Raw genomic sequence first — 14011 nt, forward strand, 5'->3', positions numbered from 1 at the left:
TTCAAAATTCAATAATCATGTCACAAGTTAGCTTTGCATGATTCCAATAAACCGTCGCCTTTTTTGCCACAGTTTAATCATAACCGTCGCTTTTATAGCCACGGTTTAATATAAACCGTCGCTTAATTAGCCACGATTTAATAAATCGTCGTAATCTATTGCGACAGTTCCAATAAACCGTCGTAATATATTGCGACTGTTTATTAAAACCGTCGCTAATAAAAAACAGGCGACGGTATAAACAAAACCGTTGTTTTTTAAGCCACGGTTTAAAAACCACCGTCGCTATTTTAGCCACAGTTTTGTGACAAACTGTCGCTTTTTTAGCCACGGTTTATTTAACCGTCGTAATAGCGACGGTTTTTTATAACCCGTCGCTTTATTTTGCAACGGTTTAAAAACAACCGTCGCAATATACGGCGATTGTTGTAAACCGTATTAATATAAATAGCGACGGTTCAGCATAAACCGTCGCCGATTTAATTCGGCGACGGGTTTGTCTAGACCGTCGCCGATCTGAATCGGCGACGGTTTATGGAAAAGAGTCGCTAATGGCGACGGTTATAGTTAATTCCGTCGCAACTAGCAACGGTTCTATCTTAGACCGTCGCTATGATTCTATTTATACCGAGGTTCTCGAACAATTTTCTTCAACGATTTTCACCTATCTTTGGTAGTAAGCAAAACCCTATAAATTTTTCGAAGTTTCGGTTTTCTATTTTGTACTAACTATTTCGTTTTATTTTGTAGATTAGCTACTCGTGCCATTTTCCAGCGTCACGTGGAAGCAGCTATATCTTCGCGCAACATCAGGTTTTAAAGTTTTTTTTGTACAGAAAATTTAATATATAATTGAATTTTTATGTATTAGTTTATTTGTGTAAATTAATACATTAATTTTTGCTTAAATTTATTATCGTCGCGGTTCCTTAGGTGGACTTTTGTAACATACCGTCGCTATATAATCGGCGGTTTTCTAAATAAGCGGCGGTTTTTTTTAGAAAACCGCCGATTAATATAGCGGACGGTTTTTACGTATACCGTCGCTATAAATATGCGACGGTATTTGAACAACCGTCGCTTTTATAGCGACGGTTTTTGTGATAACCGTCGCTATATTAAGCGACGGTAATCTAAAAACGGTCGCTTTTATAGCGACCGTGTTCAAATAACCGTCGCTTTGTTTAGCGATGGTTTTTAAAAACAGTCGCTAAATAGCGACGGTCTCTTTAAATAAACCGTCGCTATGAAGCGACGTATGTTAAAAAACCGTCGTTTTGAGAAGGCAACGCTGACTTTTGTTCGAAATTTCAAACCGTCGTTAATAAAACCGTCGCTTTCCCTTTTAGCGACGGTTTTTAGCGACGGTTTGACCGTCGCTAATTTTATTTTTTTTTGTAGTGATCTGCTACATATTATTACGTACGACATCAAAATAAAGAGCAAGTATCTTATGAGACGAAGTAATATATTTATATCTGTGATATTGATCAACCTGATTCATAAATATCATGAGTAATAATATTTTTGGAATGAAAATTAATATTTTTTAATTAGTATAGTTGGGTCATAGATATGTTTAGCAAAATTGACATGTAAGACAGACTCATGTGAGTTTTTATACTCTATGTAATAGTTTGGTACACATGATAGGATAAACATGTGATATATAATATAAGGATAAATTAATGATAAATAAGATGTAGAATATTATATTTATGTTTGGTATGATTTAATAAGAGTGATTACAATTGAATCTCGAACTTAATATTTCAAACTTAAAATTGGAATCTAAAACCAAGGAACGGCAAAAGCAAAAGTCTCATGACGTGTACTGGTCATATACTTTTAATGATTTTTATATAGTTCAGAGGTATTCAAACTAGATTTTTATATTCTCTACAAAAGTTTAGTGGTATTCAAAGTAAAATTTTGAAGAATTTTAAAAAATTCACGTGATATTCAAATTCAACTTTTAAAAACTCTACGAAAGTCTATATGTATTCAAAATGTCAATAGACTTTTAATGACTCCATGAAATTCTATTAAGTACAAAAATTATAGCCTAAGGTACAACAATAAAATGTCAAAAAAAGTTTTTGATTCAACAAAAAGATTTGGATGTACATTTAATTAAGAAATATCCTAAACTGACATACTCAATACAAACATTAAAATTTTCATCTTGTTTCATCTATTTATTTGTACTTTTTAAAAACATATTTTTTTATGCTAGCAATAGTTTAAAATCAAAATTTTTAATATCGTTCATTTTATTTTTGGAGTTCCAGTCACAAAACCTCATAAAAATTAAAATTATATTTATTAAAATTTTTAAAAAATTATTATACTACATAATAAAAAAGTGATGACTGACTCTTCTGTGTACCCTTCGGAGATACACATGAATCAGGGTACTGATCAGGATGATAAGGGAGAAGACTCTGGACTAAATGCTAAACAGAATGCAGCAAATGTTAATATTGTTGGTTCTGCTGCTGGAGGTAGCCGAGAGTATGCATAACAAGATGAATGGGAAACAATCATTTGCTAGTCTTTTCAAGGATAATAGAGCTCCTGTTGAAGCATCATTACTGAAATATACTGAACCCCCAATTGGGGAGTTAGTAATTGGTTGTGAGGAGATTGAAACCGTGGAAAAAACATTCGGATATTGTCTTGTTGGGTATGTCACGGGGTCACGCCCGAATGCATATACTGTCCTCAACTTTGTTAAGCGATGGGCGGGGAATGTTTTAAATTCTTGTTCAAAAGGAAAATGGTTGGATTAAATTCCAGTTTGGTAATGAACTTCAAAGAGACTCAGTCCTCGATGGGGGACCTTACCTAATAGCGGGAAGACAATTGTTCCTAAGGAAGATGCCGAGTTGTTTTCTATTCAGCAAAGATGATATGGTGTTCCTACCTTTGTGGGTTCAGATCTATGAGTTGCTTAATTTGCGGGTACCACTTTCCTTCGATATTACACCCCACACAATTCAGAGATATGGCCGAGGTGAATTACAGCTGCTACAGAATTTTGGATCCAATTCATATTGAATTTAACTACTGTCATCTTCCCTGTTGGTAGTTTGATAGGGCATTCCCACACTCTCGACTTCTTAGCATCAACCTCCACTAAAACTCTAGTATATGTGGAGCCCTTCTTCGAAATAGTGAGTTGGTCTGAGGTGAACAAATATTCTATTTAGACACGAAGCGTCAAAAGATCACGAAATCAAATATAGAAAAAAGTACCAGCTTCCTACCCAAACGTTCGCATCATCTGGCAAGGAGCATGTTTAGTTGATAGGTTAGCATTAAAGCTCTCATTCAATATCAACTTTATGCTCAGATCTCACCACAAATTGAACAGATGTTTGCCATACGATATGCATGGTCGCTATCACCGAAGAGGTGCCCACAAAGCGGCTTTCCATGGAGTCGATCATCGCTCTCCTGTTTCGAGTCGAGACTGGGATTCAGGTTTTACTGAGTCACATAAGATATATGTTCTACAATAACCAACTTTTTTATACAATGAAACTTCGTTGCTTTACAAGATTAGGACTCTTATCCGTGGAAATCGCATGGTAAAATCTGTTCAATTTGGTGGATCTTGAGAATGAAATGATTTTGAAGGACCAGATCGATGCGAACTTTCGGTAATGTTGATCGTTTATTCAATAGTTTGAGTTTGTGATCATGTGACGCCTTTTTCTAAAAGAATAGTTGTTCACTCAATCGGATTTTCACACAATTCAGAGTTTTAATGTGGAAAAAATCATTTTTGTATTGATTATTAATGAGAATAAAAAAATGATATCAGGAACATGACTAAAAACATTTACGTAATTATCATCAATTATTATATTTACCTCACAAACTTTTGAACATAGGTGCACTAACATAAGACTTTGACATAGTCACAACTACAGCTGGACACAGCATCATTCCTGCACTAAGACTCACTCCCAACAATCTTTCACTACAGAGCCATATCAGTAACAATTGTCTTTATTTTGTTGAGTGTCTTCGTGTTAGGTGGTTTCCCAAAGCATAACCTGTCCAGTAACTTGCATAAGCCAACTGTTTCACAACAAGAGTCGTATCTGCCAACAACGTTTGCAGCCCTCTTTATCTTCCTCAGGATCTCTGCAACAGGCGGGTTCCTTGCATCAGCCAACTCTTTCACAACAAGAGCCATATCCACAGCAGTGTTTGCAGGCCTCTTTATCTTCCTCACGGTCTCTGCAACAGGCGAGTTTGCTGGGACAAGTACAGGGAAACAAGAATCAAACCCTCATCACCCTTTTTGGCTCCTTCAAATAGGCAAAATCCAGGAAACTAGATACAAGGTACAACAATCCGAAAGCTATTGAAGCAACAATCTTCCCTGAAAATTTCATGTAACAAGGCCTTTTAACCAGAAGAACACATTAATTTCAAGAATCAATATCCATTTGTGTCACATCTATAATATCGGTCAGCTTTTGATGGATGCCAAACTAAAGAGAGGTTACTCTTATTGTTAAAAAGAACAGTTTCGTACATTGAGTTCACAAGTAAACAACTATAAGCACCATCTAAACTCCCAGATAAAAGTTGTAGCTAGGTACATGATTATATGGTTTGCCCCAGTTTCATTCAACAAATTAGAATCCCATTAAAGATATTCTTTTACGACAAACTACATATTTTAACCATGGATCGCAAGTGTGTGCCATCGTGCTGCAAGATAATTTTCATTACTGAATCAGAATAGAGAGGATCTTGAACTAGCACGATCACATAAAACTCACAGGTCATAGAAACATTGAACCAAATACAGCAGCTAATCTGTTAGAGATCCGACTAATATAAAGGCTTCTTATTCCCATAATTACTCTCATTTTCTATTTGTGTAGGATGTTTTTTGTACTGTGAGATTGAAGCCAACTTTATTCTCCTTTTGAAAGGTCGGCCAAATGAAAATGAATTCAATGTTGTTGAGACATGCTTTCGATCACTGCTGCCATAAAATTTTCATTGCCAATATTGAATGAATCACAGGTTTACCAGCTACTGGGTGGTAAAAGGCTAAATTTGATCATTCTGATACCACATATGATGAAAAATATTTGAGCAGGTGCTGGATTTAGAAACAGCGGCTGTAAAAGTACGGTATTCTGCCAATGAAGTTGAAAATGTGAGGGAATATTTTACCTCAAATCCAGATTATGTGATTTAGTGATAAATTTCAGGAAACAACCCATCCTAAAATTTTACAGTATCTCTGAACGGCAAATTGCATCATCGTCCATATGTCAATGACCGAATCAAATTATTTTGGATGGAAGTTGTCAGGGAGAGAATCCCACCAAATTATACGGGGCAATAAGCCTAAAGTAAAAGGGCATCTGAACTACATTCTCAATCAAAAAGGAATTCAGTATTCAGAGTTATTGATCTGCAGATTAGTGAACATGCAACCTAATGATTCAAAAAGGATCCCCTACCATGTATTCTTTAAGGAGAATCGATTCCGCAAAGAGATTTTCGTGTTCTGATCTTTATTCCACCACATTGACAACTATCAGCACTTTTTCATTGAGTCCACTGAAGCTTTTTAAATGTTCTCAGAGCAAGGTGGAAAGTGATGTGTAATACAAGAGAAAGCGAGAACGTAATGATTACCAGGCAGAAAGATCAAGTCTTTTAAAACCGATGAGGATCCCTCTCTGGTCGAGCTCTGTTTTCAGCATGGATGGTACCTCCTGATAGCTAGTTCACGTCCTGAAACTCAGGTCTCGAACCTGCAGGGAATATGGAACAACTAACAAGGATACCGAACCTGCGTGGGGGTATGTTCTAGTTTCTGTTCATTTTTGCATTTTAGACTGGATATTTACGGATGATGTGTTATTTTGATGTCTCGTGAACCCTTAATTCTCAGTGTTGCTCCCACTTGAACTAAACCTCCAAATGAACTACTGGCCAACCCTTTCGTGCAATCTTAACAATTCCCAAGAGCTTTTGTTCGATTATCTCTCATCTCTCTTGATAAATGGAAAAAAACTGCTCGTTTCTCACTTCACATATTACAATCACAAATACATATCCGTACAAATACAAGCAAATTTTACTTCAGAATCATAATTGTCAAAGGCGAGAGCGCATCTCAAATGTTACAGGTTAACTATGGGCGCACATGGTTGGGTTAAGCATCGTGTTTCTGATATAGGGCAAAACATCACCAGATAGCGGACAACCCGTGTGTGTCTTCATGGCAAATGGGGTAAAGCCTGGCTTTGTACATATCTACGGGAGCATACACCTATAAGATGGACAAAAGTGATATATTTTTTTGCACTTGAATTAAATATAGGTCCATATCTTTTCAGTTTTGATATTCTTATAGCGTTTTGGCCTCAAGCGGTCATTTGATCCATGAGCATTTTGGTTCTAGTTATGATATTTGAAAGGGGAACAAGGCCTATTAACCTGTAGATTCCTTTTTTCACTTGATTCGGTCATTGAATTGTGCTGCTATTCTGATTCCATGTACGAATTTCTCGGTAAGTTTTGGCTTTTTAGTGCCATAGAATAAATGTTTTCTAATGGAATGAACAACTTTCCCACTCGAAATACACAAACCACACTAATTATTAAAGGGAAAGCATATGTCTTGATGGAAGCTGCACTTCATTCCGTTGGACTGGTTAATCTAAGGTCCGAAAGATTTTGAAACCAATCCATCACTTCCCCATAGCACAATTTCAGTGCTCCAGAAGGGAAGCCTGCTAATGTGAACAACACATCAACAAGGATATGGCCATCATAAATGAGGTTTTCTCAGCCATCATTTCTGTCGGCTGAGGTAGAAAATTTATACGTCGCGTAATCGAAAATTCTTGAATCATGCAAAGCTAACTTGTGACATGATTTATGATTTTGAATTCAATGGTATAAAGGAACTGGAAACGAGCAAGGAGGATCTGATTGCAAGAGTTTGTAAGGCTCAACCACGTCTTTATCCAACTATGATTACCATAGCCTGCACAAATGAAGAGCCATTTTCTTATGATGTATGGGTCAATCGACATCCAGTATTGTCGATTGTAATGGCAGACACACGACTTTGAGGATCAAGAGGTGCACCACAGGCATTTGTCACATCTATTTGGCAAGTTTCCTGGACCGATTTCCATGGAAAGAGCCTAATCTTTGTAAAGCAACGAAGTTTTCATTGTATAAAAAAAGTTGGTTATTGTAGAACATATATCTTATGTGACTCAGTAGACCTGAATCTCAGTCTCGACTCGAAACAGGAGAGGATGATCGACTCCATGGAAAGCCGCTTGTGGGCACCTCTTGGTGATAGTGACCATGCATATCGTATGGTAAAACATCTGTTCAATTTGGTGTACCTGAGCATAAAATTGATTTGAATGAGAGTTTTATGCAACCTATCGACAAACAGCTCCTTGCAGATTGATGCGAACTTTGGGTAGACGCTGGTATCTTTTCTATATTTTGATTTCGTGATTTGTGACGCTTAGTGTATAAAAGAATATTTGTTCACTCAATCAGATTTTCACACAATCAGGCATTATTGTAAAAAATAATTTCGTTGATTACTAATGAGAAAAAAAATGTTATCTAAAACATGTCGTAATTCTCATCAATTATTATTATTTGTCTCACAAACTTGAACATAGGTGCACTTACATAAGACTTTTGAACATAGTCACCACTACAGAAACTGACATGGCATCAGTCCTGCACAAGCCCACTCCCCAGCAATCTCTTTCACTACAAGAGCCATATCAGTAACAATTGTCTTTATTTTGTGGAGTATCTTCGTGTTAGGTGGTGTCCCCAAAGCATCACATGAAACGTCTGCTAGTTTTAAAATGCGGAACTATTTTTTTTTTTTGAGCTATCATTTTAAAAATAACAATTAAAAGGATCATATTTATTTAGACAATGGAAATATAGCAATTAAAATAACAAGTATCAATGTAAATGTAAATTAGTAAAAATCATGAAATCCTCAACGTAAATAAAATGTTTAACCCTCCTCTCAAAACCATCACTCAAAATGCGGAAAAACGTGAGGTCCTCGGGGTTATGTCACCGCACCAGGACTGCCTACTCAGAGTTCAGCACCTCCTGTCTCCTGCTCAACAGCTCACCTGCATCACACACGCCTAGTGAGTCTAAAGACTCAACACACCTGTACCAGTAATAACGAGTACTATACGTAGCACACAGCAGTGAAAAATAGTATAACAACATACATTTCATGAGCTTAAAAACATGAACATAAAACATGAACATAAGCGTGTCGTGTAAAATGGTAACGTGTCAAAAACATGTCTCATCATGTTATCAATGCGTATGCGTAACGGTGACCTGTCAAAACATAGTAATAACATGTATCATTGTATAAGCATATACGTGTTAAAATCTTAATTTGAATTCCGCTCATTAGCTGTGACTTTCGTATCATCATGTCATCATGTCAGTCGATGGATCCATCTACGTGTACCCGGCGGCGAGGGATATCGGCGACGGCATTACCCGCCCCTGAGCCCGGGCCTTACATGTCATCGTGTCATCGTGTTAGTCACAACTAAATCACTTCCTTCAAAACGTGTCATCATTTTCATCACTTAATTAAAAGGATGGTATACATAGTTTTTCCTTTAACCAGGCATGCACTATAATATCATAATAGCGTAAAAATCATGAACATGATGCATAAACATTTAAAATATCATGATTTGCTCAGGGCGCTGCTAGGACCAAATATCTACCCCGAGTGCAAAATGACCATTTTGTCCTTGGAAACCCAAAAATTACCGTTTTGCCCATAGACGTAAAATTTCACTCTTTGACATTTTCTTAATTTCATGACTCTAACACGTCCTCAATAATTATTAAGCTTACAAAGAACTTTCCCATCTTTTTATTTGGCTTAAATCTATGACTTTTAAATTAATCTTTAAATATAACCATTAATACGTGTTAATCCCGAATTAAACCAAACCTTAGCATATAATCCCAAATTAAAAACTAGACTTCTAATAATATTCCAGCTTAAATATAATTTCCCATAATTTATTAAGCTAAATCTAGGCTTTCAATTAATTCTTTAATTAACCTTTCGTGTGGCATTAAATCCCGAATAAATCCAAACCTCATTATTTTGATCCGAAGCTTACCAAACTCCTAAAATGTCCCAAAACCTTTTTAAAAGCATCCCTAGATGTAAACCGAGCTCATTTCATAACTTAACAGAATTGTTTTAAAACTTAGACCGGGGTCCGGTTTTAACCCGAATCGAATCGAAACTAACCAAATTCTTCCCAACTTCTTACCACACTTCAAAACACTTAAAAGACCCTAATCAGTCAATAATAGGCTCTTAACCTCTCGGCTAAGTCCTGAGAGTTGCTGGAAATTACAGCACATGCAAGTCTTGTCCTTAGTGAGCTAACCCCCATTATTCATTCCTAGCATAGACCGATGAGCCAGTCATGCGCGGCCTCACCTAGATCACATGAGGACTACTCTGGACCTGCATACCCACTGAACCAGCCCCAAGCAACAAACACAGCACCATGACCGCTAGATCCCCACGAAGTGCACTCGAACACACCCAAACGCCAAACGCTCAAGCGGTTCCGATCCTATCCTCGTTTCAGCCACGTTCGAACCACCCTAGGCCATGGTTCAGACCCTTTATATCTGTTCCAGAGCTAGGGCGCCCGTGACAGCCGAGACCGAACCGATCCTCGATCTAGCCGTTATGCGCGCACTAGCGCCCAACGAACGGTTTTCCCTGCATAGACCTGGAACCGAGGCCCTCTCAGGTTGTTCTAACATAAACCTCGACATGTACAGCCCCTAAGGACCCTAGATCGGCAGCCCTTGCACCCAAACATCAAACACTGAGTTAAATGCATAAAATACGGTTTTTCACGACAATACGAAGCAACAATTGATTTAAACATTTTCGTGATGGAGAACACATGTAACAAGCAATAATGGCGTGAATAATGCAGAAATAAGATACATGGCGTGCCTTATGATGTTGGTGCAGAAACGCTCGGAGGAACACGGAACGTGGAAGGAAATTGAGCTTGGAGGAAAAAGAAGCACCGAAATCTTGCTGCTGCACTCACGAAGAGGTTGGCCAATTGGAGGGGGTGGGCGCGTGAGTGGAGGGTTATTAGGTTAGTGGTGAGCTGTAGGGAATAATAGTGTAATTTATAGATAATAATTTAGTTAATGGGCCTTAATTCGTAATTAAAGGTTAAAAAGGGTTTAAGCCCAAAAGTTTTAAGTAGGCCCATTAAATCCAAACACACCCCGAAAATATTCATATTGAAAAGTTCTTGAAAATATTAGCCGAATCCTTAAAAAGTCCCCGAATCGTAAAATTTGTGTACTGTTAAAATAAATCATGCGGTAAAAACCCAAATAAAATCTCATTTTTGAGAAATACCCTTAAAAACACTATAACTTAATTATAAAAATAAATCATGTAACAAAATAATTTTCCTGAAAGTTCTCCGGTCTCCGTTCCTCGTTCGAGCTCAAAATGCAACTTAAAAAATCTAAATGCATGAACCTTTAAAATTTCATGAAATAAATCTACCATGCAATAATTATGCATAAAATGAATAAAAAAATTAAACACAATTTAATGAAATAAATATGCATTTATTGCTTTAAAATAATTTAATAAAATACTAAAGAAATTTAATAATTTGCATTCATGTGGTTCACGTGGACTTATAATTTGGGACGTTACATCACATGTCCAGTAACACTTGCATCAGCCAACTCTTTCACAACAAGAATTGTATCTGCAACAGCGTTTGCAGCCCTCTTATCTTCTCAGGATCTATGCAACAGAGGGTTCCTTGCATTAGCCAACTCTTCCACAATAAGCGTCATATACGCAACAAAGTTTGCAACCATCTTTATCTTCATCAGGGGTCATGCAGTAGGCGATTCTTTTGTGGGCACATCTACAAGTAACAACCAGGACCCAACTAGCACGTTCCCCAAACAGGGACATCTTTGAGGAAGATGGACTTCATTTCTTTATCCTCTTCAGCAGATTGAGGAAGGCATGCGAGTCAGACATCACGGCAGCTAGATTCTTAATATTAGAGTCGTAGCAAGACACGCATTGGAGGTCGACTATCGACCCCTCTTTTAAGACCGGGATGTCGAAACCTCCATCGAATGAGCTTTCAATAAATACCTAGTATCCATCTCCAATCCATATACAAAAGAATATCTTTAGTGGAGCCATTTTGAGAGTCTAAATGAATCTAACAAGATCACAAACATAAACAAAGCCTAAACTGATTTTTAAGCCCAAAACCTTAAAAAATTTATCACATGAGCATCGCCGACCATTTGTCGAACATATCAAAATTTGGATAGGAGATGGATACTAGGTATTAGGTCAAAGCTCATTCAATCGAGGTGTCGACATTCCCAGACTCGAAGGAGGGGTCGATAGTCAACCTACAATGCGCGTCTTTCTGCGACTCTAATACTAAGAATCTAGCTGCCGTGATGTCTGACTCGCATGCCTTCGCCAACCTGCTGGAAGAGGATGAAAAAACAGAATCGATCTTCCTCAAAGATGTCCTGTTTGGGGAACCTGTGTTTTGGCTCTTGGTTGTTACCTTGTAGACGCCGCCACAAGGAACTCGTCGTTTGCAGAGACCGTGAGGAAGATAAAGAGGCCTGCAAACACTGCTGTGGATATGGCTCTTGTTGTGAAAGAGTTGGCTGATGCAAGGAACCCCCCTGTTGCAGAGATCCTGAGGAAGATAAAGAGGCTGCAAACGTTGTTGCAGATACGACTCTTGTTGTGAAACAGTTGGCTTATGCAAGTTACTGGACAGGTTATGCTTTGGGAAACCACCTAACACGAAGACACTCAACAAAATAAAGACAATTGTTACTGATATGGCCTTGTAGTGAAAGAGATGTGTGGGGAGTGAGTCTTAGTGCAGGAATGATGCTTGTTCATGTGCTGGTAGTTGTGACTATGTTCAAAGTCTTATGTTAGTGCACCTATGTTCAAAAGTTTGTGAGGTAAATAATAATAATTGATGATATTACGTAAATGTTTTAGCTTCCTGATATCATTTTTTATTCTCATTAATAATCATACAAAAATGATTTTTTCCACATTAAAACTCTGAATTGTGTGAAAATCCGATGGAGTGAACAACTATCTTTTAGAAAAAGGCGTCACATGATCACAAACTCAAACTATTGAATAAACGATCAACATTACCGAAAGTTCGCATCGATCTGGTCCTTCAAAATCATTTCATTCTCAAGATCCACCAAATTGAACAGATTTTTACCATGCGATTTCCACGGATAAGAGTCCTAATCTTTGTAAAGCAACGAAGTTTTCATTGTATAAAAAAAGTTGGATTGTAGAACATAATCTTATGTGACTCAAGTAAAACCTGAATCCCAGTCCGACTCGAAACAGGAGAGGATGATCGACTTCAGGGAAAGCCGCTTTGTGGGCACCTCTTGGTGATAGCGACCATGCATATCGTATGGTAAAACATCTGTTCAATTTGGTGTATCTTGAGCATAAAATTGATTTTGAATGAGAGTTTTTATGCTAACCTATCGACTAAACATGCTCTCTTCCCAGATTGATGCGAACTTTGGGTAGGACGCTGGTACTTTTTCTATATTTTGATTTCGTGATCTTGTGACGCTTAGAGTATAAAAGAATATTTGTTCACTCAATCAGATTTTCACACAATTCAGAGCATTAGTGTGAAAAAAATAATTTTCGTATGAACTAATGAGAATAAAAAAAAAGGTTATCTAAAACATGTACGTAATCTCATCAATATTATTATTTGTCTCACAAACTTTTGAACATAGGTGCACTTACATAAACTTTTGAACATAGTCACCACTACAGAACTGACATGGCATCAGTCCTGCACAAGCCTCACTCCCAATCAATCTCTCACTACAGAGCCATATCAGTAACAATTGTCTTTATTTTGTTGAGTATCTTCGTCGTGTAGGTGGGGTCCCCAAAGCATCACATGTCCAGTAACTTGCATCAGCCAACTCTTTCACAACAAGAATTGTATCTGCAACAGCGTTTGCACCCCTCTTTATCTTCCTCAGGATTATGCAACAGACGGGTTCCTTGCATTAGCCAACTCTTCCACAATAAGCGCCATATACCAACAAAGTTTGCAACCATCTTTATCTTCATCAGGGGTCACTGCAGTAGGCGAGTTCTTTGTGGCGAGATCTACAAGGTAACAACCAAGACCCAACTAGCACGTTCCCCAAACAGGGACATCTTGAGGAAGATGGACTTCATTTCTTTATCCTCTCCAGCAGATTGAGGAAGGCATGCGAGTCAGACATCACGGCACTAGATTCTTAGTATTAGAGTCGCAACAAGGCACGCATTGGAGGTCGACTACGACCCCTCCTTTAAGACCGGGAGTGTCGAAACCTCGATCGAATGAGCTTTCAATAAATACCTAGTATCCATCTCCAATGCAATACAAAAGAATATCTTTTAGTGGAGCCATTTTGAGAGTCTAAATGAATCTAACAAGATACAAACATAAATCAAAGCCTAAACTGATTTTAACCCTCAAAACCTTAAAAAATTTATACACATGAGTATCGCCGACCATTTGTCGAACATATCAAAATTTGGATAGGAGATTGATACTAGGTATTAGGTCAAAGCTCATTCAATCGAGGTGTCGACATTCCCAGACTCGAAAGGAGGGTCGATAGTCAACCTACAATGCGCGTCTTTCTGCGACTCTAATACTAAGAATCTAGCTGCCGTGATGTCTGACTCGCATGCCTTCGTCAACCTGCTGGAAGAGGATGAAAAAACAGAATCGATCTTCCTCAAAGATGTCCCTGTTTGGGGAACCTGTGTTTTGGCTCTTGGTTGTTACCTTGTTGACGCCGCCCCAAG

At 37.8% G+C, this 14011-nt stretch overlaps 1 pseudogene; it reads left to right on the forward strand.

Moving 5' to 3' along the window:
- Positions 1-4690: 4690 nt before the first annotated feature.
- On the forward strand, positions 4691-13325 carry LOC140820835 (alpha-L-fucosidase 2-like; annotated as a pseudogene).
- The last annotated feature ends 686 nt before the right edge of the window (positions 13326-14011 follow it).

Source organism: Primulina eburnea, unplaced genomic scaffold (genome assembly GCF_022965805.1).
Source record: "Primulina eburnea isolate SZY01 unplaced genomic scaffold, ASM2296580v1 ctg19, whole genome shotgun sequence".
In the NCBI taxonomy this organism is placed as follows: domain Eukaryota; kingdom Viridiplantae; phylum Streptophyta; class Magnoliopsida; order Lamiales; family Gesneriaceae; genus Primulina; species Primulina eburnea.